Source organism: Pterocles gutturalis, unplaced genomic scaffold (assembly GCF_000699245.1).
Source record: "Pterocles gutturalis isolate BGI_N339 unplaced genomic scaffold, ASM69924v1 scaffold45462, whole genome shotgun sequence".
Classification (NCBI taxonomy): domain Eukaryota; kingdom Metazoa; phylum Chordata; class Aves; order Pterocliformes; family Pteroclidae; genus Pterocles; species Pterocles gutturalis.
This window is the reverse complement of record NW_010111859.1, coordinates 8,684-17,219: the sequence shown is the minus strand read 5'-3', so window position 1 is coordinate 17,219 and position 8,536 is coordinate 8,684.

The window sequence follows — 8,536 nt, the reverse complement described above, 5'->3', positions numbered from 1 at the left end:
CCCGGGGAGAGCCAGCTGCAGAGGACGCAGCCATTGCTCCCACCCGCAGGGCCGGCCGGACCCCTCCCCAGCCGAGACGTTGCCCTCTTCACAGCCCACCCCTCTCCTCGTCTGTCTTCCCTGGGGCCGAGAACAGGAGTAACAAACCACGCGACCTTCAGCAGCAGCAAACCCTCCCTTGGTCCTGCGGAAATTTGCCAAAAGCGGCGGCAGGGTGGAAGGAATGGGAGCCCCACAAAAAAAAAGGAGTGGCAGCACAACAAAAAATCACGGGCTGCATTGCAAGTGTGCCATCTTTACGCAGAGCATCAAGACCCTTTCTAACCAAGCATTTATTTTTCAGACGTTATTCACCCGTTCCTGGGCTCCTGTATCTTGAGACCTTTTACTTTATATAGTGAATATTCATGTTTTTGTCTCATTACCCTTTGCAATCTAATGTAGCCCGTAGCAACCTTAGCCATTGGAGACTAAATACAACCCAGAATTTTGACTCTGTGAGCTCTGTCGGCCCTGGGCTGAACAGCCTGTCCGTGAGCAAACAGCGAGCCCAGTGCGAGGCTGGAAAGAGTTGGCGGTAGTCAGCAATCATTGCAAAAGGCAGTAGGTGTGAAAGAAGGAACAACATTGTGGTCAGTCAATATACAGGTGGGCAATTGTTACCTTTATCACTGCTCTCCATTAATTATTATAATTATTCCTGTAGCTGTTGTATGGCAAAGATAGGAGCTGACTTGAGCAAGAGTTCACACCCACCTGCAAGGTTTGCTTTCAGATAAGTCTGCATGCACAGTAATCTCGTGTATTAATCATTCTCTTAAAGTGACCTATTCTTGTTTGTTGTTGCATTAGGCTGTCATGTAATTTACTGGTTGGACATATGTTTGTGTCTTAGATATCCTCTGTGTGGTATTTTTCTCAGGCAGACCCTCTGCACTGGCAGTATTCTGGCTTTGACACCTCTCACCAGGAGACAGGCTGAATCTCATTTACTCTTGCAAGAGTGTTTCTGCTTTGGAATTCTCTCTGGCTCTGGTTCCTTATTCTGCCAGAACCCTGTTTATAATCTATTTATTCTCTACTCTTGTGTTTTGTCCCATGACCTGTTTTTGTTCTGGTAGGTTGCACAATGATACATATATTTTTTTCTGGTCTAATTTGCACTAGAGAGGGAGCCAGTCCACTCAGCGTGAAGCAAAGCCCTTTTCAAATGCTCTCGCTTGTTCCTCCCCTTCTGCAGAGGCCGTGCAGAGAAGAACAGCTCTGCCTTTTGTACCCAGCCCTGCGGGTGCCATTGTACGTATCCCAGTTGTTGCCCTTGGGTGTGAAACAGAGACAAGATGATGGTTTAGATTTCGATGAGCTGCCTTTATTTAGCAACTGTCTGGCATGTTTTCAGAGCATGCAAACCATCCTCTGCCGGGACTGGTGCAGTTTTTTAGTAATGCTCCTGTGGTCTCACCAAAGGGGGAGTTAGGCACTAGAATAGATTTAAAATTGTTAGGGCCCTGGAAGATTTTTATGCTTGCTTTTTCAGTTACTTTCATAACACATGATTTTTCTGACAATTAAGTATTTTCCACCAAATAGAAATATTTCATACTCGTGCACTGTAGAACATCTTCCAGGTACCAGTGAGTTGGCTTAAGTTGCCAGTGGATCCCTCACCCCTGAGGAACAAATTCCTGCAGGACATGGTGTAGCTGTCCAGGTTCTTCAGCATCTAGGGCTGGGCACAGAAACTGTCCCAGCTGGAAGCAGGAAAGACAGCTGTCATCTCCTCCAAAGCAGTAAGAACTTAATCGCTGAAACGGTTTTCAGACACATCTTATCCCCATTTCTCGCCTCACATTAAACCGGTCCCACTCTCACCATCATTCTCAATTAATTTCCAAATTAAAATAGGGTGTTTCTTTAATTTGTGAGGAGCTGGATAGATTACCCAAGGAAGCAGTTCTGGTGGTTTTAAGGAATTGTGGCAAAGGGAGGAAGAGGAAACTCAATAAAGTAAGAAAGTTCCAAGGACTGAGTATTGCTGTGTGCCATGTGTCAGGCCAGGATTACAGACCATGCCACAAGCAGAAAGTAAAGCAAATTCTGAATGGATCTGGTCTTTGCTGCTGACCGGGCTGTTCGCTGTGTTCTTGGCTGAAGGTGCTGTTGAAAAGCCCGGTAGTTTGGAACCTGAACCCTGTCCTGCCTGTTGCCTCGGCTTTGCTGTAATCTTTTTCCAGTATGAGAATTTGTGAATTATAGCCCAAAATTAACTTATTCTATGGCAGGCATGTTCCCAGAAAAGACGTTTGGCTCAATCATGGTCACACACAGAAATGTCAGATGGTTTTGCTGAAACAAGCCAGCAGCGGGTCCTTCCCCCCAAGCCACCATCACTCGTCATTCCGTTCATGCTCCTGTAGCAGCAGCGGTATCACCTACATTTAGCGCAGTACAGCATTATTGTTATTAAAGCAGTGGAGTGTGTCACTCAGCGTCCACTCTCACTGCTGGGCAGGCGAGATGCCCCGCAGAGGGGCACCGGCGGCGGGTGGGACGGTGCGAGCACCAGAGTGGGTTCACGTCCTCACCCTGGTTGAGCCGTAGGGTGTTGGTCATCGGCGAGGGGAGGTGTTCTCTGTGGGGGGCATTCTGGGTGGAAAGTAAAGGGACAGCTCTTGCTTGCTGGAAAAAGAAAGGGACTCTGGGTTTGGGTTTTTTTAACTGAAAACGTTGCAGAGTCCCGCTGGTGGTACAGAAGTGTTGACTCTGAAGCATGTTACAGACATGTATTTCCAAAGACGTATGTTAAGCCAAAAATCAATATGCCCGACATGAATCCGTAAAAAAGATTCAGAGGAAAGCACTGTGTTGTTAACCTTCCTGTGTTGTGCCGTGCCCGCAGCCGTGGCTCGGGTCCTGTTTACCCTCCTCACCCTTTGCTGCTGGATTGCCCGGGTGACCCCCTTTTTGTTGTCACCTTTGACTCCAATTGTGGGTGCGATCTCCATGGTGCTGGTGTAGCCTGTGCAAGGAGCAGCTGCTGGACGCATTGTGCTTTCACTGCTGTGTTTGCAGGACTGTGTTTGCCCTCCTGATTTGGCTGAAGTGAGGTGCATATCGTGGGCAGTGAGCTCGCAGAGCATCATGAAGGGTTGTTAGTGTTTTGGTACATGTGAAGCAGCTGATTTAATTCAACCAGCAAGGGGTCGTATTGCTTAGCTTTGGCTATGTGCTGCTGGAGATGAGCATGGGAAGATAAATTACATGGGCTCATTTGTTGGGAAGAGAGCTAGAGGTAAAGGCAAATTGGTCCAGCATTTTCTTACAAAATACAAAAAATCATAAATAATTTTCTGATGAAAAGTGGTTGGGATTTTTCCCCTTTTGAAGTTCCGTGTTAATATCATATGTAACGAGGAAGACAAAAGTGAGAAGGTTTAGTAAATGTGACTCATACCCAAGTTCAAAAATAAAACAGACCAAATCAAAACTGTGTCTCAGCTCCTCCCATAAAGAGCTCAGTTTTCATCAAAGTTTTATAATTCCATCCCATCGCAAATATTTTGTATTACAAACAATGCAGTGATATGACAAGTGGGGACAATTAATAGATGAGAACAAGTGGTCATTGAAGAGGAGGTATTTCCACTCCTTGCCTAAACGTCTGCGTATGAATCTACACATAGGATGCACAGGTTTCCAGAATGACTTTATTGTACTAAAAACGGTTACACAGCTCAATATTTCCCTGCCGTTGCCCAGTGGAGGTTGCCACACTTCCTGCAGCGCTACTGGAAATGCCTTGACCATAGAAAGCAGAATCCCTAACACAACCCAAAGCACGTTAGAGCAGCAGGGCGTGTTCACTGCGCAGAAATGAGCTGGGGCGCGGCACTGCCTGCGATGAACTGCTGCTAGAGGGGATGGTGCTCCAGCGCGAATTAATTGTTTCCTGTTGGAAAGGACGTGTCACCCATCTCAGAAACACATTTTGTCCGTTCTTACGCAAAAGAAGAGTTCATTGGGAGCAATTTTCCTGACTGGCAATGTCAGTTAAGGAGACATCTATACACACAGCGCTGTTGGCTTGTGTTTCGAGTTAAGACATTGCGGACAGGATGGTTTAGGATGGCAGAAGAGTTTTCGCCCTGCAGTAGGGGTTTTTGTAAAGGTGTCTGGTCATCTCTGACGATACCTGTTAACAGCAGTAGTGCAGTATTCTCTTAATGGTTTATTTTCCCCAAAAAATTGCCAAGTAGCTCTCATCCTTGTTAACTGTACTACCAGTAGTTCATTGGACAGCCTGTTCCTCATTAACAGTTAGTTAACAATTCCTCAAAGTGTTTCATTCAATTTTGACAACACTTAGCATTATATTAATGGTGTTGCTTTAATTAGTACCTTTTGGAAGTTTTATTCAGAAAACCCACCTGACAGTAATCCGTCTTGTTAAATAAAATGAGTGTAACTGAAACAAAAGTTGTGAAATAAGGTGGAAAAGCAGCTAGAAGGAGCAACTTGAGAAAAAATAGATCCTGAACAGCTGGAGATAAATCGTACACGCCTCCTTGCATGGATGCTCCAGGTCCAGAACTGCCTGTCTGTCCATCATCCAGAGGCATATACAGTCGAGTGATATTTTGCATAACTCTGCTGGCTGGCACACACAGAGAATAACAGAGTATTTGTGCTGTTAGTTACTCAGCTAACGTGAGTGGTTAAGGTCCTAAATTTCAACTTTGCCACTATTATGAATGGGGCAGAAAAGTTGTTCCCCACGGAATTCCTCAATTCTCCATTTGTATTTTTAATTACATATAATATAGACTGTGTAAAAAGTCAGTAACCATACTGAATACTGAAGTTAGGAAGTGTGTACAGTCCTATCTATAGTACCTGTATGTGTTAGCATTATATCTATTTGTCTTTTGTGTTTAAGTGCTGCCTAGAGGCCTTTATCTGTTATGTCGTCATTTTTACATGAGCACTCACTATCCATTCTCAAGATCACTGTTTTCTGTACATTGCACAAGATAGATTGTGATGGAGGCAGAATGCTGCTGAAAGAAAAAAAAAAAAGACATTCTTTCCTGTCTAATCATGAGACTGAGAGCTGGTCTCCCTTTTTCCCTGCTACAGTTCCAGTTGTGATGGTCAAGACTAATAATGCATGTGCAGAAAGGTGGCATGATGCTTACCCTCTGGAATTTTTAACGTTTGATTATTTAGTGTAGACTCCTCAAAATTATTTTTATCAGAGCTGCACTTGTTTGTATCAAGCCTGTAATGGTTTAAACCATTCATAGATCAGAAAATCTATTAACTAGAATTATTAACTGAGTTTTGAATTAAGAACTGCGAGTTCCCTTCTTGCCTGGAATGGGTGTGTTAAAAGAGGCTGGAGAGGTCAGCAAAACAAAGCTATTTTAATGCACTTGATAGCAGACAATCTTCTGCTTAATGTCTTTTGGAAGATGTGTATTACAGGAATAGTTCTGCTTTTTGCATGCACACATTTAAATTTATGTTATTCTTTAAAAGAGGCTATTTACACTTTATTTCAAAGAAGCAGCTGAGAAGTGGGGTTGAAAGGAAGGAAGAGACAGATAAATGGCAGAGCCACCCCGGAGAGAACAAAAAGTGAATAGCCAAATAGAAGCCTGCATTAGCACACTTGTATCTTGGTTAGCCACTGAAGTCGGTGGAAATATTTTCCAGTTTCATGATGAGCATCTCGAGTCTGCGCTGTCCGGGCAGTCCCTGCATTGGCAGAAGCAGACGAGTGTCGTGACTTTGTGTCCTGCTTTTTCTGGAACCTGGGCTCTGCTGTTAACTAACAGCAGAACAGGGAAGGCTGCGGGGTGCCCAATGGGATAATTATTCCAGATGAATGGCATATAACAAACTAAACTGTCCTGTCCGCAAAACCTTAGGTCCCAAGAAAGAATCCCTCAAGCAATGCTGGGTCGTATTTAGCTGTGATCGCTTTCTGGGACCATCTGCAAAAGAAACCTTCCACAGTGTATGTGACCCTTCTAGAGCAGGAAGGAGGAGAGCAAGTAGTTTCCCGTGTTTTGGGGGGGATGTACCTAGTTAGGATTTTTTATTGTATCTACGTCAGCATTTCACTGAGAGCGAGACTTGCACGAGCCAGGAGGCGAGGCGGTGCCGGGGAGGACGAAGCCTTATTCGTTAGAGTGCGGCGAGACAGAATGCGCCACACTTCTGGCCTGAAGGCTGGATGCTGCCTTACAAAAGAAGAGCTTGCCCCACTTTGTTATATTAAATTATTGCCTACAGATCATTTTGTCTGGATGACTTTTGCAGCATTTATTTTCATCTCTGTCCCAGCCATTAGCAATCTGATCTGACAAAGATATTTGTAAATGACAGTAACTTCTTGACTGGGTGGTCAGCGCTAAAGACCTTGAAAAATTGGCAGAAGTTTTCACCCTGTGATCAATAAAACAAATTGATAAATACCATTTCACAGAATATAGGCTCTCGGGTGAAGTGCTCTCACACATAGCAGTAACAGGTCACTCCAGCTACGGAACATCATACTTCAAAAGCCGTGGAGTTAATGCTGTAAAAGCAAGGATTATATGAAATGTGATTGATTCTTATACCTCATGTCATCAAGAGTAGCTTCAGGTATGTGGGGTTCTTGAGTAGCTAAAGGAAGAGGTTACCAGAAAAAGTTGACTCTCAAATTGCAGACAAAGAGCTTCTGCTGCCCATAGTATTACATCATCAAAATCTTTCGCCGGCACTTGGAATAAGCTGTACTTCTGTATTTCAGTGAAGCAGCAAATTGAATTCTCATAATATGTTTTGAAAATGAGTCTTGTTAGGTTTGATGAGGTGGAAAAGGTACTGAGATCACTGGTTTGTTCCAATACGTTCGGTGCGCTTTTCTTGGACGTGTGCCACGGCTAATCTTTTTAATGGCAGGGTGGCTTGTAAACCCATTTGGTAGAGAGCTATACATCTCAGTTGCAGAGGATCACACCAAGTAGGGTGGTAAATAAGTTTCCCTCCAAGCATGCAAAGCCTTTTGTTACAATACCAGAAATTGTATTTTAACACACATATCGGGAAAACCTCAGTATTTCCTTTATGAATTCAGAGACGAGCAGAATAAAATGCAAAATGTCATTTTAAATACACCCACACATACATGTGTAGATAATATGGACCAGCCTTATGGTTTTGGTTTAAAGACCTTTATCAAAGACAACCTTCAATTCATTCAGGCCCAGTGTTCAAGAAATGCCACCAACCCCCTGGGTTTCCCCAGAACCCCCCTTTGGTCCTTAGCCGTGCCATTCTGGAAGCGGGGGGAAGCAGTGGCCTTACAGCATCATCAGCCATCATCAGATTCAAAGTTCTTCATATTAAACTGGTGAGAACCTTTGGATAAAACAAGGAAAACTTTGTCCTCAGCCTCCTGACAGCTGAACCAGAGGTTGCAAGTTCAGGTGCTGTAGACGATTGCAGCCTGGGGGCTCACACAGGCACGTTGGGTGACATTATTTTGGGCTGTTCTGTAGGTTAAAACAAACACTTTGTGTTGCCTTTTAAAGATAAGTGAGAATCCACTGGAGATCCCACAGCACATGTAGAATGACCCAGCAGCATAAGTGCCATTTAATCAGCTTCTATTCCACGTGTCTTTACAAAATAATTAATTTTTTTCTAACACAATTTCATAGAAAGGTACAGAATCTTACATAGTCAGCATCATTTTCCTTAAACCACATTCCTAGTTCCTTGGTTCTGAAGCAATCCCCTGGAGAGCCGGCTTTCTCGTCGTATCGTCCCTTCTGTCAGCCTTAGAGAATCTGTACAGGTGGGTTTTGTTGTGTAGCTCCAGACATCCCAGTGCTCTGCACTCTGTTCTCTGTTAAATTATTCCTGGATAGCTCTACTTGGGAGAACTGGGCAAAGAAATCCCGTGAAATGAACCTTTTATTTTGCTAGGTTTCCTTTTCCATCTTCTGCCTGTTTGTTTGCCATAGTCCTAGCCAACAGCCTGTACTGTACCCGAGTTGTTCTTGAACTGCTTTTCCTGCTTTCACATAGTCGAAAGTCCGCTGTCTTGGAACACTTTCGTGTGCAGAAATACGGGGCAGGAGGTGGGAGCTCGAAACAGTTTGTTGGCCTGAAGCAGGATTGTGGACATGAAAAGAGAACTAGAGAAAGAGCATGTGAGAAAGAGGGAGAGTAGAGAAGAAGGATGAGAGGTGTCTGAAAGAGCCGCTGTTTGCCAGTTACGGTTTTTAACTGGTATGGTGGTTTGCGCCAGAGGTCTCAGGCTGCGTTGTGAGCGGCCGCTGACGGCGGTGGCTGTGTTCTGTTGCAGTTACCCGTACAGCGAGGACTCCAGCCAGGGAAAGCAGTACATGAACACGAGATGTCCAGCCTGGTGCGACAGGATCCTGATGTCCCACTCAGCCAAGGAGCTCATTCTGAAGGTGCGTACCGCCCCGCAGCACCCCACTGCCTGCGCCGTGTTCATCTCCAGCAAAGGGAGGCA